The sequence below is a fragment of the Toxorhynchites rutilus genome, chromosome 3 (assembly GCF_029784135.1).
Source record: "Toxorhynchites rutilus septentrionalis strain SRP chromosome 3, ASM2978413v1, whole genome shotgun sequence".
NCBI lineage: Eukaryota > Metazoa > Arthropoda > Insecta > Diptera > Culicidae > Toxorhynchites > Toxorhynchites rutilus.
In genome coordinates this window covers 125,787,325-125,801,101 of record NC_073746.1, presented here as the reverse complement: position 1 = coordinate 125,801,101, position 13,777 = coordinate 125,787,325, and the positions used below count along the sequence as shown (strand labels likewise).

General features: G+C 36.2%; 1 protein-coding gene across 6 annotated transcripts in view; it reads right to left on the bottom strand.

Annotated features, from left to right (window-relative positions):
- LOC129774882 (cyclin-Y) overlaps positions 1 to 13,138 on the bottom strand; it is a 63,189-nt gene extending 50,051 nt beyond the window's left edge. The window contains exons 1-2 of one of the 6 annotated variants that reach the window (XM_055778920.1): positions 12,773 to 13,138; positions 4,302 to 4,628 (exon numbers count right to left, since the gene is read on the bottom strand). The gene's annotated coding sequence lies outside the window, so the exon portion shown is untranslated. Of the gene's footprint in view, positions 1 to 4,301; positions 4,690 to 12,240; positions 12,388 to 12,610; positions 12,674 to 12,772 lie in introns of those variants that run through there. The other 5 variants (XM_055778922.1, XM_055778919.1, XM_055778921.1 and 2 more) reach the window with 5 other exon arrangements.
- Between the last annotated feature and the right edge of the window lie 639 nt (positions 13,139 to 13,777).

Below are 13,777 nucleotides of genomic sequence, written 5' to 3'. Positions count from 1 at the left end.
TCGTGTGTTTTTCTTTCCGCGTCATAAATCGGACGCCTCGCGTAGTGTATGATGAGCAAGAAGAAGAGGAAGGCAGGCTCGAACGCATTGCCAGGGGCAATAATATTTCGAGGCAAGCGTCATCCAATGATGCACACGATGTTGGTGCAGTGAAAAACGCTCGCACTGAACCGAGCCTTCGCGAGTGTGACACCGCATCGAACAACAGCGAAGTAGGCGATTTCGGCGCGTCGGTTGAAAATGTAAACGCCGTTACCCAGGCAGCAACCAAAATCAAGCTCCCCCCGCTGGTGGTGAAGGCGGTCGCTTTTGACAAACTCATCAGCGAATTCGCATCGATGGGTGTTACAGCAGAGTACAAGCTGTGTGGCATAATTCAGTTTTTTTCCAAGCAGTTAACATTGTTTGTTTTCCGTCATAATAAGGTTGTGCGTCAAAAAAAAATTTGGGGAATACCAAGCATCTTGAATGTCTTACTGGAATGTTATAAGTTATTTGGGTACGCGTGCCAGTTGCAAAACTGCCTTCAGCTAGGATTGCATTAGCGCTATGAAGCATTGCTACTGTTTTCGAGGTTGTTATTAACAAAAAAAGTTTATTTCGCTTGTTTAGTCACCGAGAAAGTAAATGTCGTTCTGGAATTTTGTATGTGGTTTCGCTTGCCAGTAGCAAAACTTCCTCCACTAAGGGTGATAGCTGCGCTTCTCTCGAGCATGAGAAAGAAATACAACTTTTTTCGAGGCCAGTAATATTAACAGAAGCGTTTCTTTTGAGAATAGCGCAAAATGATGAGAAGTGTTTTATATTCCAACTACTACACCAATGTATGGCTCTGTACGCATGCTATGGCGAACGCTTGTTTGGCGCTTGGTTTACGTTGTACGAACGATGCCTAGCGGTGCGATTCCTTTAAGGCAATACTAAATAACATGTAGCATGATATTTGATACTTGCAAGTGTTGTCATTGTTATTGTTTCCATGCGGTGCCAAAGATATATTGATGTAGTTATGAGATGTGGAATAATGGTGCTGGTGCAACATGTATATAATCCAGTCTATGTCAATTGCGAAAAAGGCCAAAAAAAAAAGAAAAGCGTTCGAGGTAAATTTCCATTGCATTGACATGAAATAAATTGCGACTTACGATCAGCTAGTGTATTGTTTTGCGAGGACAAGAACGAATCATCAATTAATTATCGTCAACAAATTCTACAATGAAAAAACCATTTTAGAGATTATTCTACTAAGCAGTTGTTTCTAAAATTTCACAGCACTATAGAATAATATCCGAAGGTATGAATAAGCGTCTTATATAGAATAACAGCGTAGTTCTACGTCAACAATGCGGTCGTATCTTGGACACAACCTCCTATATATTTTTAGTAAAAGGTAAACTCAACGGGGTCAATTAGAAGATCAGTCAATGATCAGTTCTGTGATTGGATTCATGAACTTGCGCTTAGTAACGCAAAACGTGAATGTTTGAAGGTATTGATAACAAAAAAACCAATTTTGGACGGGACGAAGTTTGCCAGGTAAGCTAGTACCTAAATAAAATCAGTCTAAGTGGTATCCAGCCGATTTGGATACAGCGGTTGTATAGAAATTTTACTGCAAATTCAGCTTTTTGATTTATTTTGCGAACATCTATTTTGAATACTTAACCCATATTCAATAAAATACATCGATATTTTCTTTAAATCTTATTTCATATTTAATTATTTATTTGCTAATCTAATACAACTAATCTTAAAATTTTCATCTATTTGGGTCTCTGGCAAATTGATCCAATAGTCATGTTTATCTATCGGTATTAGAGTCAAAACTTTTTTAATGCTAAAATCCTTATGTGATTTTTGAAGCTGAAGCTGGTCAATGAAATCAAATGACGGCTTTAAAATATCTTTCAGTTGTTTTTTGTCAATATCTCCAATTTCTTCATGTGATTAGTCCTTTGTGGTTTCTTCCAAACCTGTTTGATTTTATTCAACAACAACTGAAACTATCGAGGGATACGTTTTGACTATTACTGGAAAGGTAAATGCTAACACTACAGACAAAACAACCTGGTGGTCAGAGGAAACGCGGGACCAAGTAAGCTACCTGTTCGATAAATAATTGTGTGTGTGTGTGTGTTTTCTACCGGTTTCCATCGACTACGTTCAGCAGAAAACTTTGAACCTCAAATACCATTTTTACGTAAGACAGCGCATTAGTAGTAGTGATCGATTCATACATAGCTGACTGCGTTTGCCCTGTCGCACTTGAATATGCAGAAAAGTGTTTGAATGACGGCGGGTTCAGATGCAAGGTTTGAGCTCTGTAGCCATAACTGCTTATTTTGTAGTGTTGTGTTGTGTTGTGTGGTGTAGTCAAGTGTAGCCTTCAGATTACATTCTTCATGGTGGAGAAGTTTAACCCAAACAGGAAATAAAACAAGGATATACGGGATAATATGGAAATTACAAATAAATTACCTTCGATGATTCCTCATCCATGCTACAAATGTGAAATAATAAAAAAAAATGTTTTTTTAAATTTTTTTCCTGAGATTGTCTAACTGTCCTATGAACAGTTTGAACAGGCGGACAAGACGCTGCTGCTGGTGGTCACGTCTAGCTATACGAACAAATGTTCATTGAAACGATAAATAGACGCAAGCGTTAATCCGCAAAATCTCCTAGGCTCTCTTTTTGCCGATAGTAGCCTTCAGCTGAACAGATCATTACATTGAAAATTTGCATGGTTATGCTTGTAGACTAAAAAACATCAAAAATGCGTTTTCCCAACACTAATGGTGTTGGTGATTACGTCTCCTATGCAAACATGGGCTGAATAGAGGAGACCACCACAATTTGTGTGATTAATAGTCACGCCACCTATGTAGCCATTCCCATAGTTTGTTAAGGATTCAAACTATAGTTATCTTAAACGATCAAAACTTCTCGTATGGGCGGAGTAACAACACGTTCACGATATATCGTCTTCAACGACAGCAATATTTTTGTTTCACCTCGTCAAGTTTTATTACATTTCACTGATCATTTCGTAAACAATGATTTGCCACCGAAGATATAAAATATAACAAAACAAAACTTATTACCCCCGGTCGCGCTCTTGTGATTTATCGACGCCATATCGTCGTCAGCCATCACTCCAGAAATCGTTTATCCTGGGAGAAGATATCCGGTTGTTCTGGAGGAATGCGTTGAAACAACTGACGCACTCGGTGTGTTATGCGAAAACAAGGGGCACACAAAATGCCAGACAGCACGCGGCCAGCATAAATATCGGATACGATGGATGAGCCCCGTCTGACTTTAGGCTACGTTACTGAGGGCTGGCTTTCGAACTCAGTCGTGCAGAACTAACTGCCCGATCGTGGCTGAACTTGCTTACGGATTTCACTTGTTACTTTGGGTTTGTCAATACATTTTTTAAACTACAAAAAAAAACTCAGCTAATCGCACCGGACGAAGGTGTCCAGTTTGCATTGATTAATGGAAACGCAGTCGTCACTTTCGAGAAAAAAGCAAAAAGAAACATTTCTCAATTGCACCCGTCATTCGCTAGCACACATGCTAATGCCATTGATACAAATGGCTCATTGAAAAGGCAAACACAATTATTCTCGTTATTTCTACAAACGCTCGAAGCGTCTGCGACAGTGGGCGGGGAGCATAAGTGAGCCACATTTGACTGATGGTTAAAGGAAAAGGAATCACTCATGAAACGAAACTCGTTACTTGTTCCAAATGGAATTTAATCTTTCAAGAATGTGACGGCAGAAAAATAGCTGCAGTGTGCCACTAAAGATCTGGTCGCAGTTATTTGCGAGATGTATGTAACGGAAAACTATTTGCATTAATTTTCGATTTGAGATAGTTAGACAATTAATAATGTTAGAGTGATAAATATAACCGCGAACGAGTACAAACGAACAAGGTTTTAACAAAAAACTGAGTCATCAACAAACTTTTTCGAAGTGCTGATATAAAGCACTGAATCACAAAAATCCGCTCACTGTGGAGTGCAATCAGGCATTCAGTAAATACTATCAACTCAATATGACTTAATTATAGCATTTTTGGAATTCAGTCTCCCAGACCCCGATAATTCTTGCCTCACCGATGTATATGAGCAGATACCTTATCGACATTAATGAATCATTAGCTTTAAAATGAAAATGGCATCCGATATTATTTTCTATTATTAATGCTCAGCCTTAAAACCAATTAGAATAAAACAATTGCTAACTAAAAAAAAATATTAATTTTTAACATAATATATCATTGCTTACCATTTCACGGTGATCTAATTGATTTCTCTATCTACTGTATGTTTCTCCAGGTTCAGCTTTCTAGATGCAATGTGCTTAACATATAATCCAGCATCTAATTACTCATGCAATCCACAAATGTTGGAAAATTAACCCTTCGAAACACTTGATAATTAATTTGTCATATTTGCGTGAACAGTCATGTTATCCATCATGTTTTTTTGTTATTATAACTTTAACATTTCTTGTATTTCAATGAGCAATTGTTGCATATCCACACCACATATACTTTTTATGTGATTTGCTTCACTTTTCTCAGCTAATTTCACCGGTTTTTCACCATTCCACCTGTAATAATTCCACAACCTAATTAACTTCTCTGTTGCTGATGTTGCTTTGCTGCCGTTTGCTACACGTTGGGTTGAAAAACTTGTTATTAATGAGCCGTTTTTTCCTGCGGATGCAAAACGCAAGTGGCTCGGAGCACAGATTGGAGAAGAACAGGAATAAATTCACACCACAATTGGTTAAGTTTAGGTCGTACCGAAGTAAAAACTATTCACAGATTCAACGGAACGAATGACATTCGTTTGGACAGGCAGATTAAAAATTGTAGCTTGACATTTGTCTTTGATATTATGACAAATTAATAAAAAATCATGAATGAACTCAAGGCGTTTCAAAGTTTAAACTTTGATTTACGCGAATCTTCTGATCTTCAATCCTACATGTGTTCAAAGTTCGTTCTAGTCAGAAACGTCACGGAGCCTAAGTTCCATTTTTACCTTTTTTTTGTATATTACATTCTGTCAAATATAAATGTACCCAGAATTTGCGCTTTTAAAGAAAAAAAATTTATCACTTAAATTTATATCATCACCTCCAAAAAAAGGCCCCTTCTGAAGTAATTAACTTTTTCCAACAAACAATTCAGTCATCGAAACACTTATTATACAGGCATTCCATGCCAAACCAGTATAGTGGTTCTCAGATTGTTCCTTCTTACAAATATTAGACCGGTATTTCTTTATTTTTTCATTAGAGTGGTCATTTCCATTTTAGGGTGGTCCGAAAAATTCCCTTTTTCCGATGTTTCCCGAAAATGACTTTTTTTCAAAAAGTTATAACTTTAAACTACTAAAACGATTCAGTTGATCGACATATCAAATTGAAAGCAATGAGCTAGTCTTTTTTTTCAATATTGTACAGTGGAATCCGTTTATAATGACATCGAAGAGAACTGACAAACGCGTCATACAAAGCGTTTTGTGAAAAAAATGTCGATCATTATAACAGGACAAAATTTTATTAAAAACAGATCATAATAGGCGACATGCCACTGTAAAGGAAGTTATATCCGACTTTTTTACAAAGAATTTTAAATGAAACGCTGTTATTTTATATAAGCCGCTTGTTTATAACATCGGATATTATTTTATAATACTATGAATTTTTGAAATAACTGTTTAGTAGAATGGTTTAATCGCCCTGAAATGTTTTTTTTTTATTGTAGAATTAGTTGACGATAATTGATTGATGATTCATTCGTGCCCTCGCAGAACGATACACTAGCTGATCGTATGTCGTAATTTGTTTCATGTCAATGCATTGAAAATTCACCTCGAACGGTATTCCGGTGGTCTTTTTCGCAATTGACATAGACTCGGCTACAGGCGATTATATACTTGTTGCACCAGCACCATTATTCTACATCTCAATCTTTCAATATATCATCAATATATCTTTAGCATCGCATGGAAACAACCACAATGGCAATATATGTTAGTTAGTATTGCCTCAGCGGAATCGCACCTCTAGGCATCGTTCTTACAACGTAAACCAAGCGCCAAACAAGCGTTCGCCATAGCATGCATACAAAGTTGATTGAAGCTACCATGAACCATCATTTTGCGCTATTCTCAAAAGAAACGCTTCTGTTAATATTACCGGCCTCGAAAAAAGTTGCATTACTTTCTCATACTCAAGTTTGGCTCAGCGAGATCCTCTGTTTATATCCTAGGCACTTATAAGTATGGAGAAATGGAAACGCTTATAGTTTTCATGAATTTTAACCATTTACACACCAGGGGATTGTAATGCATAGCATATCATACAAATCTTAGGAAATTTCCGATTCGTTTGGTATGTAAACCATCAAGATCCGTTCGCGACAAAAATAGTTATTAACGTTAACATTATCTCATAAAAACGTGCCGTCAAGAATAATATTATATTGAGCGGTTTTTATAGTTGTTTCGATGATGTTGTCTGGCATCTGTGTCGGAAAAATGACGATACTTTCACCATTACAAACAAAACCATTGCGTAAAATTGAAAAATAAAAATTTAACTTTCACAGCACTAGCTCGAGTTTTCCGACGTTTTTTCATTATAAATTGCGACGGCAGATGTAAATGTAATATCTTGTGTGTAATAGATTAGAGTTTGGATGATATTATTTGATGGGAAGTGTGCGAAAACGATCATTTTCTACACACTGTTTCGCAAAATTATTGATTTTTTTGCATATCGGACGAGGGGTGGAGAGATAGATAGATGAAAAAAATGCGCATTTGTGGCTTCCTTCCGCCATTTGTGGCTTCCTTCCACCTTCACCTTAATACATCATAGAGTCTGAACGCTATATTAAATTAACAAAATGGCAGTGTTTTCTCTGTACCCAATATGTATAGTGTACATTACACATTGTGCACCCTATTTCGCCAAATAAATTTACTGACAATCAGTGTTTGCTAAAAGATCCATTCACTGAAAAACTCGCTTTCGTTCGTTCAAATATGATACACAAATCATATCCCCCAGCGGTATTCTTTTGTTGTTACGTACTTCAAATCACGACACAAGAGAGAGCAAGAAAACTCTGCATCGATTCGAACTTCATGATACACCAGCACGCAAGCAAAACCATCATATACGCTTTCGGTTCAGAAAATTTATTTTCTTCTTTGCCTCTAACATATGCATATCGACCTCTCCATGCATCATGAAACAGCAGAATCGTACAGACTACGCAAAGCGAATGATTTATATTCAGCTAATATAGCAGATCCTGATTTTTAAGTCTCAGAGAGTGCAAACTATATGATTATTTAGCTCGATAGAGGCTAAGGGAAAGGTAGACAGATCATATTTTCCATTTTTAACGCCGCTATCCCTTGAAATATGCATATTCATAGTTTTACTAGCAACATCGTTTTTTTTCCCGTTCGTTGCTCTCCGCAAATGGTGACCGAATGATGACGTAATTTTTCTTGTATCATTAATTGCTTTGCACTTCTCTGTGCAGTGGATTTCGCTATAGTAGAGCGAGGCGATATATTCGGTACAAACTTGTATGCAGGCTTCGGAAATGGTTTGCAATGTTTGATACAGCTCGAATATGCAAACGACAGTCTTCGTTCCTCTCTTGGTTTAATCATCTAGTGTAACACAAGTGATTACTGTCATTCATACAAGTATCTGAATAATCCTCTCATATTTGGTTATATGTTCTTGAGAGGTTACTTGCATGACACATTGTGTATCATTCGATTTTGATCGAAATCCAAACACTGCTGACAATAAACAATAAGTTAATGAATCAGTCAAAATAGAAGAAAAATTATTGGACGCAAAAATAAACGAATTTGTTTTATTAACATCAAACATGACAAAGCTGAAAATTTGTCTCAAAAATAATGGCAGTTGAAATTTTGAAATGCGCTTTGTATGCCGGGCGGGAACGAGATCCATACACCTAAGAAATGAATCAAAATCCGCAATATAGAAAAGAGTTGAATATTCTTCCCTTAACTTTCCAACCGTACATTATGTACATTCCTAATATTGCTTCTCTGTCAACTCACAAACCGAAATATAACCATCAACGAATTCAATTAAGCAATTAAACCACTCAAAATGCTTAATATCGAAGCCGGAAAAATTACATCCACACGCGGAATCATGTTTGATTTCCGGTTTTTGTTTCCCTATTTCACCTTTCATCAGTATCATTGCCATAGGATGGTTTAAATATTATAGAATAGTATGTAGAAGGGGTTCCCATCAACAGAAATTTGAAATTCATAATGCAACTATACAAATAAACCACTTGTCCATTATACCCTCACTGTCCGTTTTACCTGCGGTTTCCCTACTACGTATTTCGGTCTCCATGGTATAAAAATTTGAAAAGTTACAGTAAATTTATGAACTGCATTGTTTACATCAAGTCAATGGAAATTGAGCAAGAATGTGTTTAAGCAGTGAAAAATATAACGCATCGAAATAGATATCAGCTACATGACCCCTGAATGATATAATTTTGACTGGCGGTTGATTTACATGATGGTGCAAACTCTCTTAATGTTGTTTTCAAAATTCCATGGAAAAAGTTGGAATTTCCATAACTTCATGAAAAGTGCTTGAAAAATGGTAGCTATTTGCGTACTTGAGATTCGAAGCTCAAAATTCTGTATATTTTTTTCGAAAATTTGTATAAATCTGTATATTGTTGCATCTGTATCATTCTTTCAAAAAAAGAATATGTGGCATTATTGCTACCGTCATCTGTTGAGTACGCTACCAATAACAATGCATTCAATAGATGGCGATAGTATTTTAGTGACGATGTTTAACATACACGCTTAGATCGGTCTACCTTTCAGTAGATAGTGTTTACTAAAATCTAGGTAAACTGCACCTGAAAATAGGTAAATTGTATAAAACTTTGGTTGAAATAACCTCTAATCACAAAAAGTGCACAAAACACCATACAAATTAAACACAAATACTCGAGAATTAATCGAGCAAATGAAACCAAATTAGGCATATTGAGGTATAAGGGTGCAATAAATGTTTCTATGGTGGTTAAACACTCCACCCCTCTCTTAGGCGGTAATGTAGAATGTAACATCGGTCATGAGCAGAGGCGTCAACCTTGCCGATTTTTCAGGATTTCCCAGACTTTTTGACACGACCCCTGATATCCTGACAAACACTCAATTCTTCCTGATTTTTCGGAAATGATTTCTACTGATTTTTGTACTTTTACTTGACCAACATGGAAACTAACCGTAATAAATGTACAAAGTTTTTGTTTGTTTGCTAGTTGGAAAAATCTCTCCAGGCCGCACTTGTCTAATGTTCAATCATTCAATCAATCATTATCCATGTATTCTGGAGCGATTCACGTTCACGATACAGGATCAACATTTCTTAAAGTTTGAATTCGGAGTGAAAGAATGATACTCTATCAAATTAGCACGCCTGAAAGCTGTTGCAAATTATTATATTTTGAATGAAAATTATTACTTAATGTTTTTAGAATACATAAAACTTGTAGTACTAATTGTTATCAAAAATGCTTTTAATTCAATTGATAATGTTGCGAGTTATTGTTTTCTCTCACTCCAGATCTTGCTTCAAGGATGGCATTTTCATTTTGCAGATTTTATATGTGTAATATATTAGTGTATATATTTCAAGAGCCGCATAAGAATATGTAATTAAAAATATAGGTATAGATAAAGTCTGGCGTCCCTGCATAGTTCTTCTCAATTGATTTCGAAGCTGACCACCTGTTTTTGTCCATGGCGAACGAGCTAGGTAGTCAGAAGTTAGCCACAAAAGAGGCCTGTGAAAATTGGCTATCCGAGTTTTTTGCCAATAAGGAAGCGAGCTTCTATAACAGGGGTATTATGAAGTTGGCATCTCGTTGGGAACAAGTCATCGAACAAAACGGCGCATATTTGACTTAAAACCGATGATTGTAACTAATTTTATGAACAAATGAAAATTCAAAAAATAAACCGCAGGACTTTTTTGACAGCCTAATATATACCTCGAATAAGTGTATCATATTTATTCTCACCCGTTTACACCTATTTTCACGTGAATAAATCTATCTACAGCTATAGATCTCCCTAATGTAAACCCGCCATTACAGCTGAAATGCTAATGAGCCTAAAAATAAACAAAAGGGATAAAAAAAAACAATGTTCAGCGACAAATGAATGGCAGCGATCCAGAACATACTTTCACAATTAGTCAATGTGATAGGCGTCATCTGCCATCAGGGGAATGCCAAACTTCAAGTTTCTTTGACAACACGAGCAATTATTTTGCAGTCTGCTTGAAATGTGCTTTCTCATATGCTAAACTAAATAGATATTGTACCTTCAGATTATCACGGGTTCAGGTCCCTGTAAAATTCTTTCTGAGGCAAAAACTTCGACTCTATAGACAGCATGAAAAAAACATCAGTTCTACATTCCGATCGTCTCGAAATTTCGGAATAGGGAATACAAAATCATAACTCGAACGAAACAACAGTTTCTAACGAAATGCAAATCCGGTGGAATGCAGAATATAGGAATGGAATGGAATGCACAGATAGGATTGGGCATTAAAATGTCTTGTTCCTCAGTATGACGGCCACAAAAAAATTAAAGTTAAAAAAACATTTTCCAGGACATTCATCTTGTTCCGGCGCTAGTTCTAAAAAAAAACAATTTTTGACCTGGATTTGATATCAACATCTAGTTCAGTGATCTTATGAATCACAGGTTACAGCAGATCCCTCAGTAGCTGCTGCTAGTTCTATTTCTATCAGTATTTGTACGGAAGTAGATCGTAGAAGAAGCGATCCAATTGTAGACAATATCATCAGAAATCTTTGGTGAGATTGAAATCGATGTATACTGAAAAACAAATCTACAATAATCGAAAGCAATAAAATCTATTTTCTCGAGTTAAAAATATTGATTCAAAAAATAGAAAATCGGAATGGAAAAGATCGACCTTCTAAAAATCGATCCGAGATCGTTCAATCCTATTCACAGGTACGTGAAAGTCAAATCAACTAATTTAGCAAAGGTTTTTGTTTATTTTTTGTTTTGTAAAATTTGGCAACGTCTTTCAATATTTCAGTAACATTAAAATGTTCTCCCCGATAATTTCATAAAATAGAACGAATCGAGGCGTCCCATTATTAGACCATTTCCTTTAAGGCGTCAAATCATACAAATTACAATCTAAATCAAATAAAAGTGTTCCTATAATCATTTATCATAAATATATCGTACATTGCTGATAATTTGTTTTGGGTGCATTTCAGATACTGATTTGAAGTACCTCTCATCAATTTTGACAACAGTTTATATTTGACTTTTAACATGTTTTAACTGGGCTATTCGCGTTGATGGCATTGAGTTTCGTTTATTAGTTTAGGGGAGCGTCAAAGAATAGTGGATTTTCAGGCGGAAAGAAGACGTTTTTAAAATTAAAATTATGAATGGAAATTATTTTTTCCGTATCAAATTAGTATTCTATTTAAATGAAAAACACCTTTTTTGAAGGTGGCAAAAAAAGTCTCATACCAAAAATGTTTTAGAAGACAACTTTATATTATAATGAAAAGATTCAGTAACAAGTTTGGAAATGTATAGACAAACAGTTCAATAAAAGTCAGAAATACGTGTTTCAAGTAATTAAAAAACATGATGTGCAAATTATCATTCAAACTTTAAATTTTTCAGTTGGCTTCATGTCTTCTAATCTGATAGAGATAACACTAACGAATTTGGGACTCAAATTATGACCCCTACTTGAAAGTCGCCACCAGACGTCGACACGGTACCACTGTCATCGCGAATATCCCAGTTAGTGAGCGTCCAGTTAGCGAACAAGGGCTGTATAATATCACGATATCCACGATATCCCTACTAAAGTTTTGCTTGTTGGACACTGTCATGGTGTTTGTTCCTCGATAGCACTATCATTTCTAGAGGAACCTCTTCGTCCCAATGTAGTATTATGTTTTAAAGAAACAAAATGTAATAAATTATCGTTTAACCGGAATATTTTACTTTTTTTGTAATGTTTAAATACCCTAACATAAAAACCATACTTTTAGACACAACACAGACATAGCGTTCAAGAAAATGATTCGCTGAATTACCTTGCTGTATGTACGTTAATGTAACAATTATAAGTAACGAGATGAATATTCCTAAAGTGATGATCTTCTCAGGCAATGTTGAAACGTGAGATTATGTGTATTTCCATGCGCTATTAGCCCAGCGTAGTAAAATTCTGGTTTTCGGTTCTGCGAAATAAATTTTACCATTACCAAATCTGAAACGGATGGACTCCGTATCATGGGTGCACCATGCTACTGAACAGTACACTTTCATCAAATCAGTTCAACTATCGCAAAACTACTTAAAAAACAACTTTATAGTTAGGGTTGTACAACCAACAACCACAAGTGCAGTGGGGATGACAAAAAAGAAGCAAAAAAAAAGTTACAACAGAAAACCTAGACTGACCGCTGCTGGGCAGCATTATAACTTGAGGTCATCCCGTTTGGAGGACACTAGCCAACAGCATCCGCAGACAACGGAGGAACGAGAGAAAAAAAATAACACTTGCAAAAATGTTTCAGCACCAACAGCGAAACGAAAGCCGGTTTTCGTTCGAATATGTACCACCTCCAGCTGTGCTGCGGCAAATTTAGGAACAAGCAATCCTCCCTTCTGCACCGTGTTATGCGCGAAGTCGCTGTTAATCCATTAGATTTTTCACCTTATTCAATTCACAAACACAAATCAGGATGCAAAGTTTTACATGCACGATGAAAATTTCACTGCTGGCTGATATAGTTTATTGTATTATCACTAAACACGTCTTTTTGCCGATATTTCGATACGCGACAGACAGGAGGCCGAACTGAAAAAGCTTTTCTTTTTGCTTTAACACAAACACTGCGCTGCAGCCGACGATGCTTTGTTGTTCAAAAGGCAAGACATTTTACTCAGCTCTGTCGCTGTGAGAGATCCCGTCCTGTCTTGTGTGATTCTACTAATCTGATGAAAAACGATTAGAGAAATCATTTGTGTGTGTGGATTAATGTGACATTTGACATGTCTGACAATTCTTTACCCAATGTACCCGGTACTAAAATTAATCATCCGGGTAAGATGACACACCAAGGTGAATAGAAGAATCAAAAGTAGGAACCGAATGTTTATTCAGCGATAGGACGCAGCAGCTTGCAACGTGGTGCTGATGAATCCGTTTTATACAGTGCTCAGAGCGTGGAGTCTACAACGAAGAATATTACCCGATTAAGTACTACAAAGACATCGTAAAATGTTGTCGAAATTAGAGCAGATTATCTTCTACCCTATTATTCGAAGCTTGGCAAAAATTATTTAACTATGATGAAATTGTATCATTTAATAAAATTCAATGAAAACTTCCCAAAAATTCCCCAACCCTATGGAGGAAAAGAAATGTCGTATTTCTGATCGACATTTGACGCTTTATTTAACATACTTGAAATTATCCAATTTAAGTCAAATATGCGCCATTTTGTTCGCAAACTTGTTGCCATTTAGAAGGCAACTTCATTATCCCCCCCTTATAAAACTCCCCCTTCTTATTTGCAAAAAACTCAGACAGCCAGTTTTCGCAAGCCTCTTTTGAGGTCAACT